This window comes from Oryzias melastigma, linkage group LG14 (assembly GCF_002922805.2).
Source record: "Oryzias melastigma strain HK-1 linkage group LG14, ASM292280v2, whole genome shotgun sequence".
Classification (NCBI taxonomy): domain Eukaryota; kingdom Metazoa; phylum Chordata; class Actinopteri; order Beloniformes; family Adrianichthyidae; genus Oryzias; species Oryzias melastigma.
The window spans coordinates 23,242,489-23,259,729 of NC_050525.1; the positions used below are offsets into that span (position 1 = coordinate 23,242,489).

Here is a 17,241-nt window from a genome sequence, read left to right on the forward strand (position 1 = left end):
GTGTGTGATTGAGGCCCTGAGACAGACTGGCGACCTGTCCAGGGTGAACCCCGCCTTCGCCCATCAGTAGCCGGGATAGGCTCCGGCGCCCCCGTGACCCCGAAAGGGAAGAAGCGGTCAAGGAGATGGATGGATGGATGATTGGCCAGCAACACTTGATGGTTTTTGCTTGTGTGTGTTTGCAGGATTATTCATAGTAATGTTCTGAGGATCCATTAGGGTTTTAAGCAGCTAAAACTTAAAAGAAATAAATCAATATATTGAGTAGATTTTGAGTTTCTGTTATGATAACTGTAATGGGAAAAAACACGTTCCGCTGCTCTTACTTTGAAACATCCACTTCCTGTTATGTTTGGTATATTCCAATTTGACTCGGCAACCAAACGAGTGTGATACAAACATAGACCCGGACGGATGACGACAGCACTTCCTCTGCTGCCTCATTGGCTGTTCTTTTAAGAGAAGAATTTCTCAACCTGCATTACAAGAGAATACATCATCCTTCACACAAACATGAACTTTGTAGTTCGACCGTGATGTCACAAGTTTATGAGCAAGGCAGAAGCAAACGAAGCACAAACTTGTAATAAAACAATGACAAAATCCAGTTTTACTGTAGAACATAAAAACCCAAGTTATAAATGTAAAAATAAGTCAAAAGTTGAACCGTTTTGTATTTAAGCGAATGATTTCTGTTTAATAACATTCTAAATTACTTGTCAAAAATGTGTCAAAAAAGTTTTTCTTTACATCTAGTTCAGCAATTAAAGAGGCTTTTTAAAAATTTATTTTTCTATGTTTTGTTTACTGTATTATGTTTATTAATTTTTGCTTTTGTAGGATTTGAGTTTAAGTTATTATTTTGAAAAACGACTGAACAAATCCCTCATCATGAGTAAAAACCTTCCAAATATGAGTAAACAATCATTTTAATTTTTAATGAGATTTCCTCTTTGTTTTTTGTTCTTAAAGCAACCACTGTTTTGCATTCCCTTTTAGTTACTGGCACACAAAAAGAATCATAGTTGCCAGTTTACTTATTTTTTGGTTTAGCAAGAGTAGATTTCACCTATTTACAGGAAGCCTTATGCAGTTTAATAATCTTCTGGTTGAGTTTGATGATGATCGTTCTTTCATTTAGGATATCTATTTAAAATCCAGAGGATGAATTGAAGAGAATACAAAGTGAAAGCAAACATTAGAGGAAAAAATGCAAAAAACCTTGAAATACTGCTCTTTGATGTGCAGCAACATTAATGAGTCTTTTGCAAATTAACATCGTTCCTAATTAAGCTTTTATTTTGAAAAACTCAATGGGACAGCAGGTGATATGAAAGCGGGATGCTCCTCTGTGTACAGTCTTATTTTTACATATCAACTGTCAACATGCAGGAACTTAGTCCAACATTAAATCAGCAGCTAATTTTATCACATATATTCAAAATTAATTGATTTATTATATGTTTATTAATAAAAATAAGGATTTTTTTTAATTGAAACTATTGTTAAAAACATAAAAAAAATCTCAAATTCATATTTATCAATAATTAAGATTAATCTCCTTTGTTTCTTGATTAAGACATGGGTTTCAGTGCACGCTCACTTTCAATTGTACATTATATCTACCAGCTTAAAAACAATCCCCTATAATGCACTTATTACCAATATTTTCTACAAGCCCGTGACTCCTGAACGCATCCACGGCTTCAAGTTTCAACTGTCTTCCACACGGTGACCCTGGACTATTTTAGGTGGTGATAAGTATTCTCTGGATTCTTGTTTTCCACATTAACATTTCATCAATCGCTTTGTGAACAAGGTTGTAGAGCAGAACGATCAGGACAGGGAACACGTGCATCAACCTCCAAACATGTTTTTGGTCGGAAACTAGATCACGAACGAGTAAAAAAAAAAAAAAAAAGCAGTAGAGCATCATGAAAGTTTTAAATTCCACTTTTTGATTTGATTTTTCAGAAGGGCAGACACATTTGCAGCAACAGATGAAGAATAGTTCCTAAAATAAATAGAATTATGTTTATGGACAGGTTTCTGCTATAGCATTAGTTGATCTCTTTTAGTTTCAGAATCCTTTAACAAAGTCAATTCATAAAAACACATTTTCAAAGCTTTTGAAGCATCATACAGACACATTTACCAAGTTTCTGAACATAAAAAACACTCTTCCAGATCAGAAAATATGAAAACATATAAAAAAAATGAAAGAAAAAGTCCCCCAGGAAACCACAGACATGGATCATCTGTTTTGTATTAAATATTTATTGGGTTTGCCAAAGACAAAACCTTCACACAAGCGTGTACCATGTTCCAAAGAACCCACAAGTCACTGTAAAATAAGTCTATTAAATGCTATGCTTATATATATATTAAATAGAAGAAAGAGTATTTGATTTGTGGTTCCTCCTTTTTGATCAATTTTATTAAAAACAATGCTCAAAAAGAGTTATAAATTGTCAAACAATTCATTCTTTCTATGGTATTTAGTTATTTATTATTATGCATGAAAGGAATCTCCAATTTATCCCCCAAAATACAATAATAGAGTATCTTATTTAAAGAAAAATAATGTACTTTACGTATTTCTTGGTCTAGTGTCACATTTTCAGACTTGAATGACAAAATATTAATTTATTTTTTATTTTTTGTCAATTGGTGTTGACTAAAAATATCTGAATGTGTCAACTAAAATGCTGCTTAAGTTAATGTAATTAAATCACGTGATCCATTGTTTTCCAAGACGCTGCATTGGCTTTCAGCTCGTTAAAAATATCAATTTCTTGTATGAGGTTACATCTAATTGGGTGTTGGGTCATTTGATCCGGACAATGACCCAAGTTTAAACCAAGGTTGGAATATCCCAGCTTGAATAATTGTGTCACATTAGCCTTTAGGAGGGAGGAAAACATCACGGAATTTCAATTTATTGCATTACAGAAAATGTTTCCAGGTAGTCAATTAGAAAGATTACAGCAATCCATTTACACCTAACATTAACTTTTTAGTTCATGAGAAAATTGATTAAAAACTCCTTTGTGTCTAAGAGGTTTCAGAAAAGCAGAAAACAATTGAACTAAAGAGGGAAAAAAATAAATTTGAAAGAAGATATCTGTTTTTTTAACCAATTAAAAATAAAGGGTTTTACAAACTACAAATTCACAAAGAAGAAATCTGTGAAAAAATGGACATTTCAGTTTGAAAGAGTCCTTTCAACACATTATTCAAGAATTTAAATATTGTAGAGGATTAAGTATTAGTAGTTTGAAATTGGATCAATGTTTCTGTACATTTTAAATGTCTTTAAGTTCCAATTTCATCATATAATGGTTATATTATTGATGGTTTTTGGGTTTACATTATATTTTACAAAACATCTGCCTGTTAACTCCGCCTAAAAATAAAAACATATAGCGAAATACTTACAATTATAAATATTTTATAATTAATAACTAGTGCCAATAAAGATTGATTAATTGGTTTCCTATACTCAGTTTGCTCAAAGGGACAAAGGCTCAGTTTTTGTTTCTGTTTATCAAAGGATCCTTCTGGAATTATAGGATATTTTACATCCCAACCTACAAAATTATAAATGTTACAAGTAAAACTTGTTGTTTCTTGGTAAATGTATTTGTCCTGAGCCTATATCTACAAAAATTAAAGAGAAGAATGCTTTAAAACGGGTTTTAAAATATCAAATAAATCTAGAGTACCCCCTAAAATGTCACTTTTCTTTGGTCTGAAAGGTTTTTATACTAATTTAATTTTTTTATCACACTTTCATACTTTTATATTAACAACTGGAATTTACTCTGTGTGGGTCTGATCCAGGTCTTTTGGGTAGGCTAGTGGTTAAACCCGCGGTCTTATAATCAAGAGGTAGCCGGTTCGATTCCCACCCGGGGCTTAGTTGTTTGGGCTGCACGGTGGAGCAGTGGTTAGCGCTCTTGCCTCACAGCGAGAAGGCCCCGGTTCAAATCCCGGCTGGGACCTTTCTGTGTGGAGTTTGCATGTTCTCCCCGTGCATGCGTGGGTTTTCACCGGGGACTCCGGCTTCCTCCCACCGTCCAAAAACATGCCTCTTAGGTTCATTGGTGACTCTAAATTGCCCCTAGGTCTGGATGTGAGAGTGAATGTGTGTGTGATTGAGGCCCTGAGACAGACTGGCGACCTGTCCAGGGTGTACCCCGCCTTCGCCCTTCAGTAGCCGGGATAGGCTCCGGCACCCCCGCGACCCCGAAAGGGACAAAGCGGTCAGGAAGATGGATGGATGGATGGATGGGTCTGATCCAACTTCTATTAAAATGATTTATTGGTGTCACTTGTAACAGTTGAAACATTTGTCTCAATAAACTAATTATTTCCAATAACTACTGTGATCTATGTGTGTCTGACAACATGCATGCAAGCCTGTTACCATAAACTAGGTGTCTGCAACCTGCAGCTGTTGTGCCTATGTGGCTCTTTTACCCCATTGTGGCTCTTTGGTTGAATAAAAATAAAAGTTACTTTAAAGTAAAAAGTAAGTAATTAAAATAAATTAAATAAACTATTAACTACTATAATCACAGTCAAACAGCCACGAGGTTTCCTACTACAGTAGCTGTAATCCTCCAACAATCCTTCATAGTTAACCAAAGTCGTACCAAAACACTGAAAGATTTTTTTTAGCTCTGTGTATAACAGAAAATCAAATGGAGGTCAGTAAGGACAGACAGAATTTATACTCAAGGTTAACTGGGTTACAAAGCAGATTTTCTATTATTGCACAAATTAAAGGACTCTGGGTGCCACTTATGGTTAAAAAAAACTGGTGGTCACTTTATTAGCTCTGCTTTATTTTTATTTAGTTAGATTAATGAATTTGTGGCTGAAATGCATCACAAATTGCAAAATAAATATTTTTAAAGTCACAGCTGATATTACACTACTACATTTAGATGATCCTATCTGGCACAGAGTGTCTTTTATTTTGAAAGGAAGTCATGCAAGCCACACTCAAAAGTTATAAACTACTTCATATTTTGAAATAAAAAGCTACTTTTTCTTTATGTTTTATCAATGCTGAAAAGAAACAATTAGTTGATATTTATCCGAATAATAACAAAAAAGACTACAAATCAGCGTCTTGTTTTTCTATAGGTTGATGTAAAACTTAGTGGCAGATTCCTGAAATAAACATATCATGGTAGAATATAACAGAGTCACATGACCTGTTGGACTTGACATCATCAGTTTTCCAGAAGAATGGATGGAGCAAAGATTTCTCCTCTCTTCTATTTTTCATATTGTTGCAAAATAGTCATTCCAGATTGAATGTTTAATTCCACCTTATGGAACCTTTTACTTATATAATCAGAATTAGTATTTTTTTATTCGTTTTTGGTTTTATTGATTTAGTTTTTCATCTTCAGTTACAGCTAGCTAAACAACAAGGTTCAACTCTGGAGAGAAAGCTAATAATAGTACAGATTCTCAACCGCATTACCTGGAAAAGATGGTTACAGGGTTGCACCAAGTTTGTAAACAACAAATGTGATAAAAACTGCACACTTGATCTGTAAGATGAGCTAATCTTAATAGTTTATTACCTATTGTTGATGAAAATGTTGCAGAAAATCTAAAAATTGTAGGCTCACTTTTCATGCATTTTGAAGCCCAAATGTGCTCTGATTCTGGAGACTTTGCACTGGCTTTCTGCATCTATATTTAAATTTGTCAAGTGTGGCAAAGTCTGGATGAAAGCCATTTCAATTCCAGGAAAAACAGAAACAGGCTGCATGTGTGATGCAAATACTATCAACAGGACCAACCTGTATGTGATGTGAAAGAGAAATTGTCGATAGATGAGTTGTTAAGGATAAAAAAGTCTGCAGAGGGGAGCTGGCGGATATAAAAATGATGGAACTGAGAGATCATTGTGCATCCTGCTGACTACCAGTCATTGGGTGTGTAAGAATAGCTTATCAGCCGCATGTAACATTACATCAGCGCTGCATTGTGGAGTCATGTGATGATTCCCTACTGCACGATCAACAGGAAGCTGCAAAGACTGCAAGAGAAAGACTACGAATGCAAAACCAATTTCCACCTTGTGAATGAGCACAAAAGGGAGCCTAATCAATGCAGAAACATGAAAAAAGAAGTAAATAAGCATGAAGGCGATTCATTTGACTGCATTACCATAACATATTTTCTATCATATTTTTCCATTAGAAGTACCATTCCTATTTTTTTAACCCCCAAATGTCAGCCTAAATATAGAAAATCTATATGATCCTCAAATGCACACAAGAAAAAGCAGCAGATCCTCATCCCCTCTCTTATTGTCTTTCCACCAATTACCATGCAGCATATTGTCCCCAGGATACCTGAAACCATGGCAACAGCAGGGATACCAGTCCATCTGTGATCTTCAGCTCCACCTGCTGTTGACAAAACAGAAGTTTTGGATTTCTGGATTTGGAGGAATATTTGTTTTTGTCTGTTTTTACCAGAAATTTGAAAACTATCAAAATGAAATTTCTCCAATAATGAAATCGAATGAAATTTGACATTTAAGGTGGAATGTTTTATCTCATTATAAAGACTCAAACACATTCTCATGAAAATATGTTTTTCTTGACATTTATTTTAGAACAAAAAACACAAAATATATGTGTATATGTGAATCCTCTCAGAAAAATACTAATTTTAAGGTTCTCATTAAGGAAGTACAAATATGTGCAAATAAAGATTAGAAAAATAACTTTATCTTTGCAAAGTGAATGATAAAAAACAGCACTCTCTTGATATTTGAGCTTAACATAGAAGCTACATCCTCCTTGTCTACAATACAGACCCTAGTGATGAGTCAAACAAAATGAAGAAGCTGATTTTTATCAGGAAAAAGAAAATAAATAATAAACCAAGACCTAGTGGAAGTGGAAATACCAAAGTCTTATTTTAGAAAGCTAGAGGAGAACTGAGAGCAGGTACATCCCACACGGTTTGTGTTTGAACAGAACACTCTCTGTGTGTGTTCTTGCGGATGCTCTTTTATTGTTTTTCTGAATCCAGTTCCACCAGCCAGCATCTCTGTGCTCATTTCACACTAAGTTGGCTTCAAAGTTGCTCTTGTTGCATCAGCAATGAATAATGAGCCGCCAGTCATTGAAGAGTAAACTTCAGTTCCTCTTGCAAATGTTGCTTTGCTCTAAAGACTACTCAGCCAGAAAAGCCAAGTGGGCCCCGTGTGGTTTAAAAGTGGGCAGAAAATGTGGCCCCGACTGGGTTTGTCCACAATTTGGCCCCACCTGTGTTTTCCCACATTGACTAAAATGGGAGCTCAGTGGGTTAGCTCACTATGCTATCCAGCTGCCTGGTGGACAGCGGAGCTCGCTAGCTCGATACAGAGGAGCTCGCAAGCTCACTGTAGAGGAGTTTGCTAGCATGCTACTGTGAATCTGGCTAGCTCGCTACAGCAACACTCGCTAGCTCACTACAGAGGAGTTCGCTAGCATGCTACAGGGGAGCTTGCTAGCTCGCAACTGCAGCGCAAGCTAGCTCACTGTAGAGGAGCTTGCTAGCATGCTACAGTGGAGCTTGCTAGGTCACTGTAAAGGAGTTCGCTAGCATGCTAAAATGGAGCTCACGAGCATGTTATAGCAGCACATGCTAGCTCAGTGTAGAGGAGCTCGCTAGCTCACTACAGTGGAGCTCGCTAGTGTGCTACAGTGGAGCTTGCTAGCTTTCTACAGAGGAGCTCACTAGCTTGCTACAGAGGAGCTTGTTACAGCAGCGCATGCTAGCTTACTGTAGAGGAGCTTGCTAGTGTGCTACAATGGAGCTCACGAGCATGTTATAGCAGCACATGCTAGCTCAGTGTAGAGGAGCTCGCTAGCTCACTACAGTGGAGCTCGCTAGTGTGCTACAGTGGAGCTTGCTACAGAGGAGCTCACTAGCTTGCTACAGAGGAGCTTGTTACAGCAGCGCATGCTAGCTTACTGTAGAGGAGCTCGCTAGTGTGCTACAATGGAGCTTGCGAGCATGTTACAGCAGAGCTCGCTAGCTCACTACAGAGGAGTTCGCTAGCTTGCTACAGCAGAGCTCGCAAGCCTCTTACAGAGGAGCTTGTTAGCTTGCTACAGAGGAGCTCGCTGGCTTGCTGCAGCAGAGCATGCTAGCTCACTGTAGAGGAGCTTTCTAGATCACTAAAAAGGAGCTCGCTAATATGCTACAGCCGAGTTTGCTAGCTCACAACAGAGGAGTTCACTAGTATGCTATAGCGGAGCTCGCTAGCTCGCTACTGCAGCGCAAGCTAGCTCACTGTAGAGGAGTTCACTAGTATGCAACAGTGGAGCTCGCCACAGCAAACCTAATTGAGGCCAACATTTTCTGCCCACTTTTAAACCATATGGGGCCCACTTGGTCTTTCTGGCTGGGTAAGAGCTTTAACACATGCTCACTTAGTTTGAAAATCAGAGCAGATTTACCCTTTAACATCAGAGCTCCTATCTTCTGGAATAATTGTGTTAATTCTACTGGAATTACATTGATATTGTTAATGCTTAAAACATTACAGTATGTTAAAGATTTTATGTTTAAGTGTCCCCAGCAATGACTCAGGTGTTAAAGGGTTAAACAGAGAAGAGTGCAGCCTCATTTCAATGCATTTCTGCTCCCTGCAGCAGAGGCAAAAAGACTGCTGCCTTCAGAGAGGAACCTATTGATCAAACCGCTCAGAAAGAAAGCAAACAACAACTTCACATCATGACAAAAATGTCAAAAAAAACTTGAAATAATCACATATTCTTCAGTTTTCTATTTCTGCTTATTATAGCTGGACTCAGGCTTCTGCCCACCAGATGACAAACATACATCGGGTCACCTATTTAGCCAGAAGCAGCTAGAAAATCACATCGTACACTAAATTTTCTTCCCTACCTTTATCATGAAGTTGTAGACAGATGATCGACAGATGATCTAAGATAATTATTTTTTTTGGTTAAATTCTCTGTTTACAGTTTACCATATGTGATTAATTGAATATCTTTGAATCTTTTGGACACCAACTCTGAATGGAGAAGTATTTAAATTGTCAGGAAATTATTTTTACAATATAACCACATACTTATTTTAACATTTTGAAACTTAATTAAAATGGAATTGAATTGAATAGAAAGCTTTACTGACATCATACAAAGGGAATGACAAAATTTAAGGTGGCAATCATATTTAAGGTGGCAATCATATTAAGAATCATTATAGTAAAGCAAAATAAAAGCAATACAAAAACTGGTTTTATGAGTTCTTAAGGAGATGGTCTTCTCCTTCTACTGGTTCCTTTATTGCTTAAGAACATTAAGATGCTTGTGTATTTATGGTGAACTCTATTTACCTGTTTTCTACACCAACATATGGTAACACCAGTAAAATATTGTTGCATTTAAAATTGAGGAACAGAAAAATTAGTTGCACAAATGACCCAATTTGTCAAATTCAAGTAGCTGAAGACTAATTGATTTTGTAATTTACCATTTTTCTGCTTTTGACCAGACTGATCTTTGCCTTTTCCACAAAAATAAGAAATATATTAATTATTGAAACTTTAACACATTTGTTCATCTTTTTTTTCCGGGCAGCTTAATAAGATACTGGAGAAGTGCTGTTTTTTTTTTTTTTTTGGTGCTAATCACTTCACAGATAAGACGATAAAGAGAGTCCGCACTGACAGCAGATGGATTATGATGATTATAAGGTAAGCCACTTAGTGCTGATTGGATTTTGAGACTAGTGCACTCAAGTCCTGATTTTGTTTTAACTGTCATTCATCTTAATTTAGCTTAGATTAAATCAGGAGGTTGCCGCCGTGGCAGAGTGAATTCTCGTTTAGTTTGTTTAGTTTGCAAACTTTCTGTCTGATGTTTCGTGTTCTTCCAGGGGAAAAGGGGAATTTTATTGTTGCCATGACAACAGAGAATTTGTTCAATCATTGTGAGAAACAAAAGAAAATCCTCAGAGAGACGTTGTTGTTTTACAAATGTAGAGGCAGCAGAGATGGAGAATGGCAGCTCATGGTGGATGTTTTGGAGAGAAATCTTTATTACAGAGCACCTCAAATACACAGAGGCAATTCAAAGAAACTCAAAACGCATACATGAAGATAAAAGAAAAGCACAAAATAATTTAAAGGTAGAGAAAGGGGTCAGTATCTGTGGTCAGAGGGAGGGAGTCTGACTCCATTTATGTGCTGCATATAGGGGTGTTTGAAAATATCAATACTGTGAAATATCGCGATATTTTGTTTAATGATACTTGGATCGATTTAAAATGCTGCCAAGGCAATATTTAATCAAATATTCAATCAAAGCAGCACTAAAGGTACTTCCATTGCTGTCACACTGCAGGGGTCTTTAAACATTAACAGAACCTATCGGTTGAGTTTCTTGCAAACCAAAACCCAGCGAAGGCCACAAAGCCCTGTTTCACCTTTTAGAAAAACACACATTTGTTTATAAAATGTAGCTTTCGAATGTTTACAATTACTGATTTATAACTGAATTGTATTTTTCTGTTTAACGTCTTCATTTTCTTTCTTTTGCCAACAGTGCACACACCTTTTAAAACTAAACTATGCCTTGTGTCAAATAAGATCCTCCTGCTGCTACAAATTGATTTGAATTAAAAATGCAAGAAACCCCATTTAAACATGGTGTTTACCATCAATGTGAATTTACTGTGCTTTCATCCTTTTTCTTCTTATACTATCAAATATAAACATGATCATGCTGGTGAAGAATATTATTATAGATGCAAATATATAAAACTTTGCATCTGAACAGCACAATTTTTCAGCAGAAGATAATATGTGCTTTAAGCGTATTCTAATAGAAAGCCACAACAAAACTTAATAAACTAGGCCTCAAAACAAATTTACTAAAACTTCAAGCTTATTGTTCATTGAGACTATTTGCATTCCCATAGCAAAGCAAAATTGAAGATGAGATCTCCTTTCTGTCTCATTTACGTCTATATAATAAATAAAATAATAAAAAGATTGCGTTCCATTTATTTCTATCTGAATATGGCCACCTATGGTTGCATTCAGGGTTTGAATAATAATCTAACTGGACTCTAATAAACTTGTTTGTGCATTTCTTATCAACCAGATCAATTCCCTGAACTAAAATCAATTTTGAAGTCTTCATATTTTACATTTTGTGCTATTAAATATATATTATGTGGAATCAAGCCAATAACCAAATCCAATTCTTTCTGAGGTATAACAACATTGTATTTGCGTAAAAAACTTTCACATGTGCGGATTTCCTCTATCATCAAATAATTGATTTACTGTAATCATTTTATTGACACACCAGTTTTGTAGAAATAAACTTTTGTTTTTGTGGAACAATTGTTCCACAAAATGCAATTGTGAGGAGAAAAGTTGTGTTTGAACATAAGAGTCCAGCATAACAGAGCTTGTTGGTGAAAATTGTCCAATCTAACAGGAGTTTCCGACAGAAAACGGACATTTCAGTAAAAAAAAAATTAGACCTCCTAAATTACCAAATAAATAGTTTGGGAAAATATTCCACAAACTGTTGGGATTCTCAAGAGATCCACTTAATTTTCAAAACCCGATTGAAAACAGTAAAAGTTAAAACCTCTAATCCTCCATCAGCTGAAGAGTTTGACAGGACGTTTTTCTGAACTTTATGGGTTTTGTTTTTCCACAGAAAACTGAACAGAATTTGATCCAGATCAGAACACGGAGTTTTAGTGACATCTAGTGGCGAGAAAACATATGACGCTCTAGACATCATTCTGCTTTAGTTAGAAGTACTCTACCATGAAAGGACAAATCTCTAGTTAACCAGCTGTTAAACTTCTTTCTAATAGTTTCAGTAACAGGGCTAAAGTTATCCTCCACATCTTTACCTTCTTGGTAAGTAACAGTTGTTTTTTTTTTCACAGTAATACCACAAACTTCCTTATCAGTCAAATTTCACATTTTTTTAAATTAAGTTTTAATCCAGAAATGCTTGAAAAGAGACAAACAGCAAATAAAGCCTCGGGGATGGGGATTTCGCTGACATTATTTTTAAAAAATTGTGGTATATCTGCAGATTTTTAATGATTTTTTTTTTAATTATTATTTATTTATTTCTTTTATTTTTTTAATTAATTGGTTCTCCTCTCCTCACTAGTAAGATTTAATTTGATATAGATGGATTTATGATCAGTCAGTATGGAAAATGTTTACCTCTGTTACTCTTCTTTCCAATTCTTTGGAAATCAAACAAAAATATATTTTTTCAATGTTTAATATCAGTTACATTTAAGCTGCAGATAATGATTCAAAGAAGAATAAGACAAAAGGATCAATCATGCCAGTCAGGGTGCTAACGTCCGGACACACCCGTGTACTACAGCTTACACAGACATGTCCGTCCGTCTCTGCAGCTTCCCCCCGTCGCCCTCGTGCATTGACTACAGACCTGCTCCACCACACCGGATCTGCATCACCGCGTCACCGGGTGACATCATCACAGGCCTGGACGAGCCACATCACCGTAGCCCGCCCACCTCCCCCACATCACCGTAGAGGAAGCCCAGTACGAGCACCTAGGTCCTACCCAACGCCTCACCCACTGCAGGCGGCTCCCTGACAGCATAACTGATCCCAGTGTGCGAAATGTCGCTCACTTGTATATATACCCTGCATATGGTAGTACGTCCCAAACTTATGGTTTTAACGCTAAACATTTTTTTTTAATGCTGTAATGTGTTGGAAATTTTTAATTACACACTATATGTTGCTTATAAATGAAATATGACGACAAATAAATATATTTTTTCTTTTAAAAAGATACAGTTTCAGCCGCAGTGCATGCCGGGAGGCACGTGACGGCCTCCGGCTGGACTGCAGTTAGACCCCGCCCTCGCTACCATGGACGTTGACCGATAGACGCGTCATTCACGGATCCGGAGGGAACCAGCGGTGCCGCCATGTAGCAGGAGGCAAGCTAAGCTAGCTCCACGTGCTAAAGCAGCGATAGTCGACGGAGAACCGGAACCATGCCGGTTGTTTGTTTTGACTTCAGATGCAACAACCGGGACTCTTTAGGTAGCGGATCGTGTGGAATTACCTTTCACGAGTAAGTTGTAACATTTGTTTGTTATTAGAGCATGTATTTAAGTCAGTGTAATAGTAAACAAAGTCACGTGGCTAACAAAGACATGCTAACGGCAGAAACTGTTCCTCTTCGTATTCTCTTTTGCTGTGTTGTTGGTCTTTTCTCCACTATCATATGTCTAAGGTTTGTAGCGATAGGAATTGCATGTTTTTTTGGAGAACAATCAGAATAAAATCCGGAATTAAATGATGACGGTTCGTGTATTTATCTGTTTTATATTAAATTATTTTATGTACATCATGTCCTCCATCATGAGAAAAATGCTACAAGAACATGTTAAAAACACATAATTTTCATTAGAGTGGGTGTTTAAGCTTCTATTTCATCCTAAAGGTTAATCTAGTAATTGAGAGGAAATGTTTTTCATCTCTTCATGTTTCTGTGTATTCTAATATATTTTGAAATAAGACGTTTTCAAATGATCTTTTTGTAAATAAAAAGTACTTGATACTTTGAGGCATTTTGATCATCATATTGATCAAACATTTCCTGTTGAAGAGCAGAGCTTCTATCTGCTTCACCAGAAGAACAGAGATGTATCACACATCTCAGAATACTTTATTTATTGATCTATTTTGACTGGTAAACATTTGATTTGTGTGTTATTTGTATTCTCTGCAGTACCAGGAGAATGACATCTTTGACCCTGTCTGGAGAACTGGAAGAGACCTTAAGGTGTGTCGATGCAAACTTCTGAAATACATAATAATGCAATTAAAACTATCAGGTGCACGTCAGCTCTCTTTATTTAAGTTCTCCCTTTTTCTTTGTCAGTTCTTTTCTCAGCAGATGTCAGGCAGATGTTGGCTTTAAAATAACTTTTACTGTTTCATTTTGGTGATGTTACATTTATTTTCAAAGAAGTATTTTCATTTTATTTTTTTATAGTGCCGTTCTTATTTTTATTTTTATCTAGCATGAAAGAGATATAATATTGTTTTTCGATTTCTACCAAACTAGATTCTAAATTTGGCAAAAGCTTAGAAAGAATCTATAATTTTCAATGTCAGGTAAGCAGTTTGACAGACAGGTGAGGTGACAGACCGTGCACCGCCCGATAATAAGGCAGAAGCACCACATCTGTCTGAAAATCACTTCAAAGTTCAGTTGACAGTGTTTTAAATGTTCTAACACGGCCACGTTTAATCTCAGGAAGTACTATGATCATACTGTACATGGTAGTGTTTTGTGAAAACTGATTGGTGTTTTTAGGAAGGCAAACTTCGCTTTTTTGGATGTCATTGTGTATATACAATGACAAACTAACATACAGTGTAAGACAATTAGACATCTTAATCATCATTAGCTTTAAACTAATAGAAAGTAAAGATAATTTAGATTATCGTTTATTAAACTTTCTAAGAAATCGTGTAGCTTCTGTCCTTCATCAGATTCTGGTATTAAAATGATTAAATCAAGTGAGGTCGGCATCTGAAACAAGGAACTATTTTTAACCAAAAATAAAGTTTTGGTCTCGATGACTAAAATATAAAAAAGTATTTTTTTCGGTGCTGAACGCTCACTTTGTTCAACTTTACTACACTCTGATTCCATTTAATACAAAGTAACGACTATTAAATTAGTCGTCGATTAGTCGACTAATCGATTATTTTGATAATCGATTAGTCGATTAATCGCGGCAGTCCTAGTTCCAAGTAGAGCTTCAATGAGCATCAATAAGAAATGGGAGTGAAACAGAAATGTTTTAGAGCTAAGAATGCACTAAAAGCAGCAAATAAACAGAATAATATCCTGTTTTGGTATTTTCTCACCCTTGTATTGTTTCTACTCTCTTTCAGATCCAGACCAGGTCTGAGAGCTTCAGACTCTTTCAAGCCTCAGTGGAGAGAGACTTCACCATAGCCCATCTTCACCATCAGGCCAGCAGGAGCTCTTCCCTGAGTGTGGTGTGTTCGAGTCATCGTGCTGCCATGAACCACGCATCTAAACCACATCGCATGCATCAGTTTCATGCACTGTCCAATCATGTCGTCACTGTTGGAGTATCAAAATCCCTTTTGGTCTTCCTGGAAATAATCCCTCCGGAAAAGAAGGAAAGCAGATCCGTCGACGCAATCCGAAGTGAGTTTTTCTTAAAATTGGGCATTTTATGCTAGAATTCTGGGAACAATAAACATGTTCAATCAGGCTACAGTATAGCAATGATTGCTATCAAAATATAAGTTCAACACTCAAAATGAATTATTGTCGAGTAGCATCTAACCCAGGGGTGTCAAACTCCAGGCCTCAAGGGCTGGTGTCTTACATGTTTTCCAGCTCCTCATTGGCTAAACACACGTGATCCAGGTAATGAGCAGCAGATAAGGCAGGATTTATAGAAGACCAGCATCAGGCTGGCCCTGGAGGCCTTGAGTTTGACACCCCTGATCTAACCCATCTTTAAGTAAAGAGATTTTAACTTATTTGTTAGATTTTTACGTCCCAAAGAAGTAACATGCTGAATTTAAATTCTTTAAACAGATATAGAGATCGCATGTAATATGTAATCTTAACTGAATTCTGGCTGTTAGATGCCAGAAATGATTATTTTGACTCATCAGATGACATGTAAATCAAATCTCACGGCAGCATTATGCAGCTGATCTAATAAAACTATAATTTGCTTGCATCTTAAAGTGTTATATTTGTTATATGCCATCTATTGTCATTTTACTCATACTAGATTTTAATGTTCTTGTTTTACAGCTTGTGTCCTGAGATGTGCCACTCCACCTGGTTGGGAAAAAATTGTGGAGGTCCAGCTCAAGAACGCGTTTGTCAGCAAATGCCGGGCCAGAGCAGGTTCTAAGCAGTAGGCCACTGCTATGATCTACAGTATGTGGACTGGTTACTCTTTCATCCTTCGTTTATTTTTTGTTTTTAATTTTCGTGGACCATGAGTTTTAATACAGTTCCTGCCAAGTGTGTTCTAGGATTTGGAAGCATGTAAGTTCTGTTGTTTCAAAGCCAAGTGAGATTCCTCCTTGTACCTCAGCAGTGCTGTCAGTGTGTTTGTTGTTTAGAATCTGGAAGTGTTCATTATCACCACGTCGGCCAGATTGAGTACGCCACAGTTCATGTACTTAATGCAATTACATAAAAAAAGTTTGAAAAAGTTAGATCTCCGGGTATAATTCGACACAATTTTGTGAATGTATTTCTGGTTTTACTCAAAATAGTTCATTAAGAAGCCTGGTGGTTTTAACTCTTGTGCTATCCTAGACATGTTTACATTAAAAGTGGGGTCATCTGGATCCCACAAGAGAGCGCGCTAAAGTTTTTTTCCCAAGGATTTTTAATCTTGTCTGGTGTCCGTGGCAGACATAAGATCCTGTCCACATTTGTTATGGGAGAGATCACACATCAATGTAATGGTAGGGTCATCTTGATCCCATAAGAGAGCACAAGGGTTAAAGTACCTTTAAATTATTAAAAAAATAGTTTTGTTAAAACCGACTTTTCAACAAGGGGGTTAGTAAACAATGTCAGAGCTTGTATTTAATTTATTTTTGTATCTCATTTATGTTTCATATTTTGTTTAAAAAATGTAAAGAGTCTAATGCTGTTATCCTAATACAAATGTACTGATGGTGCTGGTCAAATCCCAAATAAAATGTAACATTTACATATTTAGTGTTGTTTTTACTGTTTCTCAAATCATTCTCATTAATGGCTTTGGTGAGACATTCAAGAGAAATGAAAGAGACATGAAACAGACAACAATGAGATCTCTTTTAGAGCTAATCCTTCTCAGATTTCTCTCATCCTTTTCTCCTTAATCCTTCTTTAAAACAGCTGAGACAGTTTAGATCAGAGGGAGACTATTATGAGATCTCTTTTGTTTCTCCCACTTCTTAAGTCTTGTTCAAAAAGCTTATCTCAATTCAAGCTCATTTGTCTTGTTGATGTCTTTGCTCATCTTTGCTTAACTCTTGCTCCTAAAGGTCCCTTAGGAGCAAGAGTTAAGACACAAATGATCACAGAATGATACAAAGATGAGACGCTCAAACTGATCTCAGGAGACGAGCTTGAGCCACATTTGAGCAAC

At 36.5% G+C, this 17,241-nt stretch overlaps 1 long non-coding RNA gene across 2 annotated transcripts; it reads left to right on the forward strand.

The window, feature by feature from the left end:
* The first annotated feature begins 12,048 nt into the window (after positions 1 to 12,048).
* On the forward strand, positions 12,049 to 16,822 carry LOC112143023. Of its 2 annotated transcripts, XR_002918675.2 has the most exons (5): positions 12,049 to 12,727; positions 12,866 to 13,154; positions 13,815 to 13,868; positions 14,993 to 15,275; positions 15,900 to 16,822. It is a non-coding gene; the product is annotated as an uncharacterized LOC112143023 (long non-coding RNA). The 2 variants fall into 2 exon arrangements; XR_004949085.1 differs by having other exon boundaries at positions 12,052 to 13,154.
* Positions 16,823 to 17,241: the final 419 nt, after the last annotated feature.